Genomic DNA, 13,057 nt, shown 5'->3' on the forward strand with positions numbered 1-13,057 from the left:
AAAGAGACAACGGTTTGAAGAACAGGACTACCCTAAGCGTAAAAGAACTTTACCGCCTCCTTGAGTTTTGCCTCAGTAGCACCTAGTTCAGCTTCAAGGGGGAATTTTTCAAACCGACAAGTGGTGCCGTGATGATGGTGTCCGTTTCCGTCACCACGGCAAACCTCTGCATGGAACCCGTTGAACAAACGACTCTGCAGTCGTTCGCCGTAGGTCCCGAGGTGTTCTTGAAGTGTATACGACTACTTCTGTATTCTGAAAGAAGATATGAAATGGACAAGTATCTGACGCTCCTCAACTTCATCTTGCCGGTCATTCAGTTTGCTGTGGAACGCAAAAAAGAAAACACCTTATATTTTCTCGATGTGCTAATGGAAAGGGCAAAAGGTAGATCTAACTTTTTTATGCATACAGAAGACCGACGCACACTGGGCGCTATACCTCTAGTTTGACCCAAACCATATCCAACTAGTCCCAAGGCGTCGGGAATCAGGACATACCTGGCGATGTCAAGGACTGTTTGCTTGACTGAGGCTGAAAAAGGAACAGAAGATAAAACCACCTTAGCTGACCTCAAGAAAGGCGGTTACACAAGTGGTCTTACCCCCCCCCCCCCCCCCCCCCGCGCTACCCGCAATATGAAAAGTCATTAGCACCCGCGGCCACAGGCAAGTACGCAGTCCCGGCCTAACTGGCGCATCAGCGTTCCCCATGTACCAGGAACAAATAAATCACTGGAACCTGCGCTGCCTAGAGAGGAAATCTAGAAGACTAGCAAGTTAACATCAACATTTGGACTGCTTCTGCCACAACCAAAATATCGCCTCCCAAAAGAGAGAGTGCCAGTTAACAAAAAAAAAATAAAAAAAAAAATAAGAAAAAGCGAAGGGACATAAAAAAAAAAAAGTCAAACCTCCTAACAAGCGTTCGTGCTGTCTTTCCGTTCGACAGCTCTTGCAAACGAAGCATATTGCCTGAATTCTTTAGCGTTTGCAGTCTCATAAAAAGGTGGACTTATGGCGCCTGTATTTAAAGAAATAAAAAGCTATTGTTTCGAATTCACCGTAGGCCGCAGGTGCGCAGTCAGATACTTGCAAACAACTGAAATAAGTAAATGTAGAAGAGAAAGATTCGCGAGCTCGTGAGCGCTAGACACTTTTGTAGATTATATGGCTTGCATATATTGCAATAGTGATACACGACCGGCGTGCGGTGATGTATCACTACTGCGTGGTGCACGTTAAAGACCCCAGGCTAACATGCAGTTGCACTGCACTGGCTAAATTACTCATCTACATTACGTACCAATGTCGCCCTATTGTGGTAGACTAAACTCCCGCTGTAGAAACTATTAACCACTAATATGTTTCTTCGTGCCCAGAATAAAGCTAAAAAAAATTGTGCAATTTTGAAACTAGAATCGTATAGTTAAAAAAAGAGTAGGATATTAGTCGCTAGTCCAAAATAGTATCTTGAATTTTGATGCACCCATGCATTTCTTTCACCTTTTTTATTCCCCTTAGATGCCTTAAACAAGATACTTAATAAAATTTAATGCCCTTATTTTACGGTCACCTAAAATGCCTTCCCCACAGATGAGACAAAAGATCAGGTGACTCAGCTCACAATATCGACTCTCGGAGTACTCCTTGGAGTGCGTTGGCTCGATGATTCGCCGAAGGAGTTCACTCTAAAAACCTTTTAAAAGCACACAAACGAGTAAATGAAAGTACTATCAAAGGTTTGTCGTTTGCGAATCGTGACGGCCCGAGCGGGCTCCCGACTTTTGAAAAAGGCCGCTATCTTGTAGTCTAATGTTTCAACTATTCGACATCTGACACGTACTCACAACCTCCGGTTCAAGATGGAAGGAGCTGCGATGGTAAGTTACAGATTACGAAGGTAGCGGCAAATACCCCTGAAAGGGAGTCATATATCCCTCAGCCACCTCCGCATCCACTAGCGTCCCCTCGTTTCCGTGACGTCGCGGCCAACGCGCGAGTAGGGTCTTGCCTTTTTGTACATATTTGCTTTATCTTTCGACTTTGACTTAGCCCTGTGGAAGCCACAAGAGGGATATTAGAGTTTTCCCCCTCCGATGGAAACAAATATGACTTTCGAGGATTAGGTTCCCCCTCCGATTGATACAAAGGCTGCATTCAGGGGCTCGGTTCCCCCTCCGATGAATACAAAGGTCGCTTTCTTAAAAAAATGAGATGGGAGACAAATCGGAATCTATTAAAGCGGAACAAGTAACGTTTCCAGTGAACACTTCTTTCGACTGCGGAGGGATTTGAAACGGGCGCATCACGCTTGTTGGAGGAGCTTCTCCTACCTTCTTGGACTTGTTACCGACTATAGCTAGAACGATAAAGCGTTTGACTAATTTTCAAGTGTCTCGGTTACTACCAACGTGCTGTTCTGCTATGTTCACTCGTAGCTCAAGAAAACCAGGGTGTTTCTTAATATGTTAAGGATTTTGCGTCGTCATTTGTTTTTCGATGTCCTTATTGGTGAATGCCACAATGGTATTTGGAACTGAGTAATAATAAGATGACCGAGACTCGGGGCGCCACACCCTGCATTTCTTAAGCTATTTGCGATTATACTTCTGCCAACCCTTGACCAGAGGTTGGGTGTGTGCCATCACGGTACCCAGCGGTTCCCTGACGGCACACTGACCAAATACCACAACTGCTTATTTCCAACAACCGTCAGGCACTTCTGGAGCTTGACCGTGCTGCTCTGCTGTCTGGCTGCACATTCGAGCGGCCAAAAAGACACCGACTTTTACACGACAGTGTCCACGCTTTCCGGTCTCATTCACGTGGAAAAACAAGTAAAAGTCGACCTCCTCAGCTACGTGGAACGGCTCAGAGTTGTTCAAGACAGCATACTCAAGTAGGTACTATCTCCTTCCTGCTGCGATCAGATTGTGTCGTTCGGGTGAGGGAAGGATAGTGGGAAGGGCATAAAAGATATTGGAGTGGAAATTTGACTTTTTATGAATTGCGATAAAAGGGGACAGGGAGATGTTACATCCGTACGACGTATTGCATATAATGCCTGCGTTTGTCTAGTGCATTTAACTGAGAGGGCCAGTACCTAGCGTGTTCCTGATGGCCGTCCGTCCGTCCTACGTAGCTGGAGTGAGGGGGTGAAGAGAGAATTCGAGATATATATAAATGCTTTATTTATGCTCAAAATGCTTCCCTTGTTTGTGTCCGTTACTATGCTCCTCTAGGTGCCACACCTCACAAATGATCTATAAACGCTGTCTACTTAAGGCGGTTTTGGAATATACCGAAGAGCTGACGATCTTTGTTGTAGTATTACTTCATTTCACTCGTACCTGTTATCGTAAGTCGTTCGGCGATACATTGTTTCCACCTGCTACTTAAGGCGAATACTGTTTGAGTTGCTCCTTGTTCTTAGGATTACTGTATTCACCCCTTTAAGTAAGTTTACGACACTGGTTCTTCTTTTGTTCGTACTTTTGACTAGCTAATGATGAACGTTTTTGTTTTCTCACTCTTGCTACGCTTTTCTTCCCGTTTTTACGCTCTTTTGTTAGCTTGAACGTCCGATGCTAGGCCGCCATTCATGAAAACATAAACATACTTCTAAAATGTTTTTTTTTGCTTTACTTTGGCATGTTTTACGGTGAACTTCGAAGTATTTACGCGCTCCTATTTCGCTTTTTTTATTTTTTGCAGTTTCGTCCAGGACAGACAGCCGTACGACGACTTGACGTCACCGTCCGCCCTCTCCGACTACCTGAAGCACCCAGTGCACGCCTTCCAGTTGATCAAGAGGATGACCGCTGGCCTGAAGACCGTCGAAGCTCAGATCAAAAGGATGCGAAAGTTTGGTAGGTTTTGTCACTTGTTAAAAACAACATATTATATAACACATGACAGGTTTGGAGCCTATGCTCCCCCTCGACCCCACCCCTGCCCGTTTCGATCTGGATGAGCATCGTACTGGCGTACGTTCGTGTAACACTACTGCGTGATGCTCGTTCAAGACCATAGGCTAGCGGTTGTAATACACTGGCTAAATGTCTCATCTACAGCTGGGAGAGAAATCGCCCGTCGAGGCAGACTAACTCCTCGGCTGTGTAAACGTACACACACCCCAATTTGTTTTACAAGCTACGCCTTGAGCGCGAACTTTCTGCCTTTGATAGCAGCTTGTTACACGCGTAGCCGTGATCCTGGCTGAAGGCAAGGAGCGTGTACTGGAGGCGAAGCGTCCAGCGGATTCTTAAGCTGTCACTGACTACCGGATGAAAAGGAAAAAGACTAGATGTTGGTTACGACCGAGGTCCTTGGTTAACGTCTTTCCGTGCCTTGCTTTGCTGCCCGTGTGCATTGACTCTGTTCCTTGTCTTGCTCCTTGGGAGCCTTGAGTCTCTCAAGTGTGGAAGAAAGGAAAGTTCCACACACTCTAACCAGTCGCTTACCTTGCAGCTCGTTACGGTGCAGACCGCATTGAACTATACACAGACAGCGAGATCCCCCCACACAAAGTTTATTTTTAATTAGTGTAGAAGTACGGCTAACACAAGCAAAGTAGCATATCGCAAGTTATAAACAAACCTATTATGATGAGAAATTTACATACTATAGCCATTGACAGAATGAGAAAGGCAGTACGTGTCTTTCAAACGGCGAGCTTTCTGCAGCACGCGCTTTATGCCTTCCGTCGTGCTTTGGATGCGTGGGCTTGAGGTACACGAGACTTCGAAGGGGTGTCAAAGTTAGGAATCTCGCGCTACAATACAAAACAACCGAAGCTACTCCCTGCAGTTTTCCTATTGTCAATGACTACAGATATACACCACCAAGCAAGTTCTCAACAGCAGCACACACAGTTATGCTTAAGCGTGAATATATCTCCTAAAGGGCTCGCATAGGTTAAAAGTATCACGGCGCTGTAACAGGCCATTAAATTTTACTAAGAGTAAATCCATAGCACTGCATCTGAAAACTCAAATTTTCGCAACAGGTGTTATTAAAAGGTCCATACCAACAGGTGTTATTAAAAGGTCCACTATATTGAGTCCATAAAGCCTTCGTATTTATCAATTCTCTACGCAAATATATGCAGACTAAATCAAAAGTAGTCTTTCTCGCTGTGCTGCAATTGGCGCAAAGCCAGAGACGTACCAAATGTAACATACGCATGTCTGGCTGAAAAGCAAATACGGTTTTGGGGTTATCTAAGTTACCTCTCGCATCGGCGTATAGACGCTTTACACACGCGCCAGATTGAGCCGCCATAGCCGCCCTTCTCTTGTCTTACCGAGATGCCGAGCCACTGAAGCGGGCGTTGACGGGTCTTCACAAGGGCCTATGCTGGGCACAACAACACAGTAGCATCTAAAAGGGCAATAACCTGTCCTGCTGTGGTAATGATGAAGTGAAGCGAACGGAATAAGAGGGAACAAAAACTGAAGGTCAGTTATGGCGGCGCCCATGCACAGCTGCTGTAAAGCGTCTATACAAAATACGATCAAGTTTTAACCTGCATGCACAAAGATGACAGAGACCTTTTGATCTCCGAGGCAGTTTCGCGTGCTATAGATCTTTGCATCGCTTATCACCCTAGCGAAAAATGCTGAGTTACTGAGATGTGGACGCATGCGCAGCGTCCGATATAACGCCCAGCAGAGCAACAGCGCTCGCTCAGAAGGCGTTGCACAGCCCAGCAGACAAAGATGGCAGCCCGAAGGAGGCGATTTTTGGAAAGGTTTATAGCAGGGGTCTTCAACCCTTGATGTTTCGCGGAACCCTCGTGGATCGGCGGATATGATGGAGCAGCGAGTTCGTGGTGAGGGAAAAAGAAAGGTATAGGTTAATTATGATATTGATTTAATAAATTCATATAGCTAAGGGTTTGTGTAAAGTAGACGTTTCTCAATAACATACACACGAGAAAACTCACCCGAAAATTCAAACGTTTCTTCTGAATCTGGAAAATACAACATCGATTGCTGGCTTGTCTCATAAGGCAGGGCTTCGCGGACCCCCACAAAGCCTTCGGGGACCCCAAAGGGTCCGCGTACCCGTCTTACGGACCCACTGGTCTACAGAAAACGTTTCTACAGGAAACAACTACCTAGCTAGGATGAATACGTACTTCCCTTACTTCAATTTTGGAACCATTCGCTTATTCACGTCTTCTTTGCCTAACAACCATATTTTCGCCTCTTGTACCTTACGTGAAGTATTAGGGAAACTAGATAACGCATTTTTGTGTGTAAAGTGTAACATCCCAGACAGCCTCTAGTAAAGTATAAGGATGAGTTCCGTGCCAAGTACCCCCAGGTTTGTAATATCCTTTATTCCGTTATAAATGCAAATAAATATACCAACAGTAGAAGTCATAGTAGTAGTAATCTTTGTTGGCTCAGGAGAGCAGTTAATTTGGTAAATTTGATCTGGTAAACTGTATGGTGGTAGCTGCACGATTGTAAAATAAACGTTGTAGGCTTGGCAGCACAGCTATACCCATGTCTCCACGATCACTTCCAGATCCTTTGATTAAAATCCGAGAAATGCGCAAGCAACGGCTGCTTCCATGGGACGAGGACTTCCAGGGGCTCGCGACGTCACTTGTTACACTTCAAGACACATATGCTCTGGACCTACACGAACTGACCAAGGGGCACCTTCACATAGAAATTCCGCGCAACCGAACAATTCCTGGACGTCTTCCGCTCAGTGGTATGCAAGGGAGTTCATGTAGAACTAACGCATAGTTCCCTACAAAGCCCTTTTCTGGAACTTGGTACAGTCGTAGGCGCACGCTTTGAAATCCTGCGCCTGGAGCTGTTTGAGCGAGCTGTCGTTTTAATAATAATTTCCTTCAGAAAATAAGCTATTTGCTCTGCTTTTCGAATAGGCCAAAGACAATCCTTGGGTAATGCTCAATCAATGTAAACTTTGATCTGAACCCAACAGAAAACGTACATGGTTTACTATAACGTTTTAAAAATAAGACAAATATTTTGTGGCACCTTGTTTGTTAATTAATTTACTTTTTAGAATTTCACTCTAGGGTTTAGTTTGCATTTAGTAAGAGTACTTACTATGTTTAAATTAAACTCCCCTGCTGCAGACCCCATCTACCCCTTCTGATTTTTATCCATGTTCTTGCCCGATTGTATCTATGTAGATAAGCATCATACCGCCGTGCGGCCTTGCGATCCCGGCCGTGTGATGCGCGTTCACAACCCTAGCCTAGAAGGCTTCCTCAACTGGCCGGTGTCGCACCTTGCGCAGGTACCAGTGCCGAAACTAGTCATATATAGACCGAACTCTTACCTACGAAAATTTCAACTTCTGGTTTGTTTTGCACATAAATGTGTAAAGCATTTATTGTGCATTTCTACTCACCCGCATTTTTGGATTGCCGTATTTGGAATTGTTTTGTCACGATACAGGAATGTTTTTACCGCGGAGACACTAAGGGCTAGATTTTCCAGTATTATGTCTTCCAGTAAACAAATGATGACACAAAATTCTGGGGAAATGTCACCATCTACGAGAGACGGCGGCAAGCAGACAACCGGATTGCCGGTTTTCTAGTTGCCGCCGTCGCTCATCGATACAACCTTTCGAGCCTTTCCAGTCAGATTGGAAACACTATTTATACTTGAGACTTAGTCTTCATAATATTTCCAAATAGTTGACACACATCATAAAAGGTGCCAAATCTGCCTTAAAAAAATGTTAACACTATCCATTATGTTTTCTTTTTAAAACATCAAGTCGAATTGAAGTTTTTGTTTCTTCTCTTACTTCACCGCCGCTTATAAGGTGAAAAAAATTAACAATGGCTGAAGCCTCTAGAATTTCAGAACTGTTAGCAGTGTATTTAAGGATCGCGCCAGTGCTTGTTACACATATGTTGCATTACCGTCTGGCCTTTGGCCATGACATACACCATAGCCTCCTCTATACGGAGAAAGCCTGGCACATCGACGGCGGAGCCATAGGGCGCGCGGCCGCGGAAAAAGGGAGAGGAAGAGCACGCGAAGCGGTGACCAATATGGTAGCGCAAAGCGGAAAGGGCAGAGGTAGTCCGCGAGCGCTTGGGTCATGAGCGGCCGCTCCCCGAACAACGTTTGTTTTCGTGTTTTCGTCACCGTCGTTTTCGTGCTCCGGGGGAAACGGCTGCGGCGCAGGGACGGCGAAGGGAAAGGGTTGACGTCGAGTTTCTCTTCTCCGCGAGTCCGTAAAAAGAAAGAAGGAAAAAAAAAAAGACTGTTTCTGCGTTTGTCCGCTCGCTCTTGTGTGGCGCTGGCAGACAAGCTTCCCAAGCTTCCCTCCGCTCCTGTTCCCCGGCCCTCCTCTCCTACCTTCGGAGGCCACTTTTTTTCGCGACGTGCCAGGCTTTCTCCGTAAAGAGGAGGCTATGCATACACTTTAGTATTTAATCCTCCTCTCTCTCTATATCCCTCTCTCTCTCGGTGCGCCATTGAACCCCAGCCGACGCCATCACTGAGGAGCCTTACTTATCGCCTTCCCTCTTTCTACACCGACAGCTCGGGACTGCTTGAACATCAGCCAGGCTGCTATGCGCCAGGCTATGTACGACCTCGCAGTGAAATGGGCCGAGCAGGCGGTAGCCAAGGGGGCCGACGAAGAACCGCCTTCAATCCCCAAGCAAGAACTGGACAGACATCACGAAGCTGTCGTCAAAAAGGTTCCCAGTTCCACGCTCTTTTTGTTAAGAGATTCCAAGATAATACGATACAACCTAAAATACCAGGGCTGCGCATGACTTCACCGTTAGATGGACTCCCAACTCTACTGTGCATTCGCTGCCCTAGCCTTGCCTGCATTTTGGATCTCGTAGCGGATTGCAGAGAGTGTTGCGGGACATCGGAAACGATCTATAAAAAGTCCCTAATGTCGACGATGCTGACGCAAGGTTTAGCGGGGCTGCGAGGATCCACTAGTGATGACGTAAACGTTCGGGGAGAGAAGGAAGTGGCATCTATCGGGTTTCTCTTCAGCACTTCCGTGTACATGGCTTCATTTTTTTTTTTTTTGCGTGTCATTCTTTCACGGTGGGCTAAAAATAGTTCTGAAAATGTTATCGGCGATTGTTTTTAATATATCATATATGGTGCGTAAATTTGAGCTCTCAAATACCGCAAAACGTTCGGTCCATTGACGCATGCGTTAGAAGCGTTCCAGGTGTGTCTGATAGATGGCGTCAGTGCCTCGAAGCTGGTTTACTTAGCCTAGATCGAAGAGAGGGTTCATCTCAAACAATGTGAAGCGTTGGAAATTTAATGGCGGGCGCCTTCTGCGGCTATTGAAGCAGTAATTGTGACGTCACCGCTGCAAAGAAACCGTTGCTAGGTGCGTTGATATGGACGAGTACATGGAACTGGATTTCGCTTCGAAAGAATGATCGGTCAGAAATCGGACGTGAAATTTAAACGTCTAAAATTAATAGATTTCGGGTGCCTAGATGTTACGTTTACCACGATAGAAGTTTGCCGAGAATCGTCTGTTTCTGAAATATTTGAGACGACATCTTCCGCACCTCGATACGTCTCGACATGCCTGCTACAGACGACAAACCCATGACGAACGCACACAGAATGACTAGAGTATGCCGTGTGCAACAGTTTAAATCGTTTGTACAATGATTTGTTTTGGGTTTTGTAATTATTTAGAACATAGCTGGCGTAAAAAAAACACAAAAAAACTCACCGGATTTATAAAAACGGATTGTTTTGACGTGCGATACGATACAGTGACAAAAATCATCACATGCATGGCGATCTGTTAGAAATACAGCGAGAAAAAGCATATGTTTAGAACATGATATAAAAAACAACGTCGGGCTCTTTTTGGTTTTGCAGTTGACGTGCGTAGTAATGAAAGAGAAATTGTTTTGATGCTAACATAAGCGCTTTGAGACCCCAAACTTCGTTTTTCAGGTTCGCAATATATGAGGGTGTGTTTTGTACCTGCTTGTAATCATCACACTGAGAAAAAATGCTACTGATTCTTCAGTTTTATGTAAGACACCGAATAGTGAAGGAGCTGAATAATAACATCGGGTACGTTTTATTGCCACGTGCGTGATCGAGAAGGAACTCCTATGCACACATCTAGAAGATTCGTGTTTACTCTTACTCCAAACGTGAAACACAAGAAGGGCAGAATGTCTTTGCGTAGTTAGTCTAAAACATTCTAGTTCGAATGTACGAGATGCCGAGTCCAGTAGATAAAGAGTCGAGTGCGAGCTATGCCGACTCACTCAGATTCTCCCGACGACAAGGCACATTCACACTCGTTTCAGCCGGCTGTCACGCCGACCCCGCGACGTACGCTGCTGCTGTTTCGACACATTCCTTCTTTCGTTTCTGGCACAAATTCGCCGATAAAACTTATTTTCAGTTTACGCTGTTCCAGCATTTTCCATGCGTGAACTTTCTGGTGGAAGTGCGGGGTAAATAAAAAAGAGTTGCTTGTCGGTCATGCACGTGGCAACATACCATATATTTTACGGACAATTTGTTTGCTTGCACAAACGTGCACTGAAGAACTGTGCTGTCAGAAATACCTGAAACGTGTACTGGCCTCCCGTTGGACCTTTATACTCTGCACGTCGTCGTCATGCGTGATTCGGCTTCAGTGTGTTCCCCTTCTCGAATATTGCGGAAACGAGCTCCACGGTTAGGCGTTCACGCGCTCGAGCACCTCGAGCGTCGATCAAAGCTGTGTACGGGCACTGTTCGCTTTCGAAATCCGATATAAAGTTGGCCCCGAGACTAGAGGTTTCGTTGATCGTTACCAACTTCATTCAATGCAGGCGCGTACTCTCTCAGAAAGAAACACTGAAGCCGCGGAGCCATCGTGTCGTCTGCTGGTAAGGCAAAACCGGTTGTAAAACTTACATACGGGCTTTTGTCATTGCTTTATGGTTTATCTTCTCTACTGGCACGATAGAAAAAAGTTTCCATGGTTGGATATTGAAAAGACACAATCCTTACTAAAAATTATTTACTTTTTTATCAGACAATTTCTAACCTCTCATCGAGCCCCCATGCATTGGTTCATAACAGCGGTCATAAAAACGGTTTGTTTGGAGAGGAGCGCCATGTTGTGACGTCATCACTTACGGGGACAATCGGTCGCAAGTGCGCATGCGCTGCGTTTTTGCTTGACGACGAGAAAAGCAGGCCGGAAACGGGGAAGCGTTTGTAGACGATGAACGCTTTCGTCCCTTCCTCGCAGCTCGTATTGCAAATGCGACCCCGATAAAGCGGTTGGACACTTTGCGTAATAAGGGCTCTCTAGGCTGGTTCACGCACTTGCCTTTGACTACGACGGACTGCGCCATATCCATTTTTAAAGCCTCTTGTGACTGCTTGCGATCGGCTGCTTATGCCTATTGTAACCGCTTACGACCGGTCGCAAGCAGTCACAACATGTTTTAACCAGTCCTCTGCCGAAAGCAGTCGCAAGTGTGTGTGAATCAGCCTTCAGTATGCTAATCGATTACAAGGAAACGCAAAAGACTCGAACACCGCCAAACGCAAATGTGCGAATCAGCCTTTGTTTTCAACTCCAAGGATATCGCCGATATCGCCAAGATCCCTAGCCTCACGGCTATAGTCGGCGGCAGGTTCAGAGCCCAAGGGAAACTTCCCCCACCTTTTTCCACTTCAGCAGAGCAAACGCTGGAGAGGTGCTCGCCTCCTCACCAGCGTTCACTCGGCTGAAGTGGAAAGAGGTATGAGGAGCTTCAACTTAACTTTTAAACTGTCACAGTTCGAAGGGCATTAAAAAGAGTTTACACCGTTCAAACAAAAATAATAAAACACTGAAATGGACGAAGGACAAACACACAGAAAGAACCGGGAATGCCTGTCCTTCGTCCATTTCGGTGTTTTATTCTTTCTGTGTGAACTATATAGTCTATCCAACGCGCTCTGCTACGTGTACACAGTTTCGATCGTCGAGCTGACACCCGATTGGGTCTGATGTTTTTAGTGTTCTGTCTTTTTATTCTCTCTCTCACAGTACAATGAATTGCTGGGTACCAGGGGAGAAGCTGGTGAGAATGTTTCTTTGTTGTTCAAGATTAGTTGGACGCCACTGTAGGAACAAAACGGGTTTTACTTTCAAGGCGTTTATGGGGTCAGCCTGAGGGGTTTCGCGTCCCTGACATGTCGCTATGTACTGTATGGCGTGAGATGGACCCCTGGCATCATAATGTCATGTGACATTGTGAAGTCCCTGTAACTATTACGTCACGTGACTTCATGATTCACCCGGTTTCAAGAGTCCGATAAGTCGATAATTTCACGTGACATAATGACGGCACATGACCTGTTAACGTCACTGACATTATGCCGTTACGTGACATGATGCCGTCACGTGATATGATGACGTTACATGATACCTTGACGTCACCGACATTATGCCGTAGCGTCACATCATGACGTCACGTGACAATGTGGCGGTTTTTTATAATCACAAAACCGTCGCAATATGCCCTTGAGTCACCCTTGTACTTTTAACGTAAAAAGAGGCGCGGGAAGGCTGTATAATCTCGATGCCTTTAAAACGTCGTTAGAAAATGGCGAAGAGATAGCCAGTTCTTTATTGACTCGTTTTTGACATTTAGTATTGCCATTACACCCTCTGCAAGTTAAACCCTTCTACAAAAACACGTTACTGTTTCGCTTGCATTAAAAATTGAAGCATTCCATACCAATGGGTTTTAAAAAAAAAACTTGGAAAACAAATGCTATAGGGAGCTCGTTTTTTTAGAAAGCGAAATCTCTTGCGTTAAGTTAATCAAGTCTAATTCAATAGAACAAGCACATATGCCGAAAGATATTGCCTTCATTAGTATATCGAATGGTGTCGCTCTTCCAAACTTGATGGCACTGAAGATATTATGAATTCTTACTTACGTTTCTAGGTTTTGTTCGCGATAACCAAGAAACATATTTACACATGTATCGCGTTCTATAGATGAAACATCATTATTCGGAACTTTGTTTTATAAAGAA

At 45.2% G+C, this 13,057-nt stretch overlaps 1 pseudogene; it reads left to right on the plus strand.

The window, feature by feature from the left end:
• Positions 1–1,864: 1,864 nt before the first annotated feature.
• On the plus strand, positions 1,865–12,734 carry LOC120846050 (annotated as a pseudogene).
• Positions 12,735–13,057: the final 323 nt, after the last annotated feature.

This window comes from Ixodes scapularis, unplaced genomic scaffold (assembly GCF_016920785.2).
Source record: "Ixodes scapularis isolate PalLabHiFi unplaced genomic scaffold, ASM1692078v2 PGA_scaffold8__174_contigs__length_109621045, whole genome shotgun sequence".
Classification (NCBI taxonomy): domain Eukaryota; kingdom Metazoa; phylum Arthropoda; class Arachnida; order Ixodida; family Ixodidae; genus Ixodes; species Ixodes scapularis.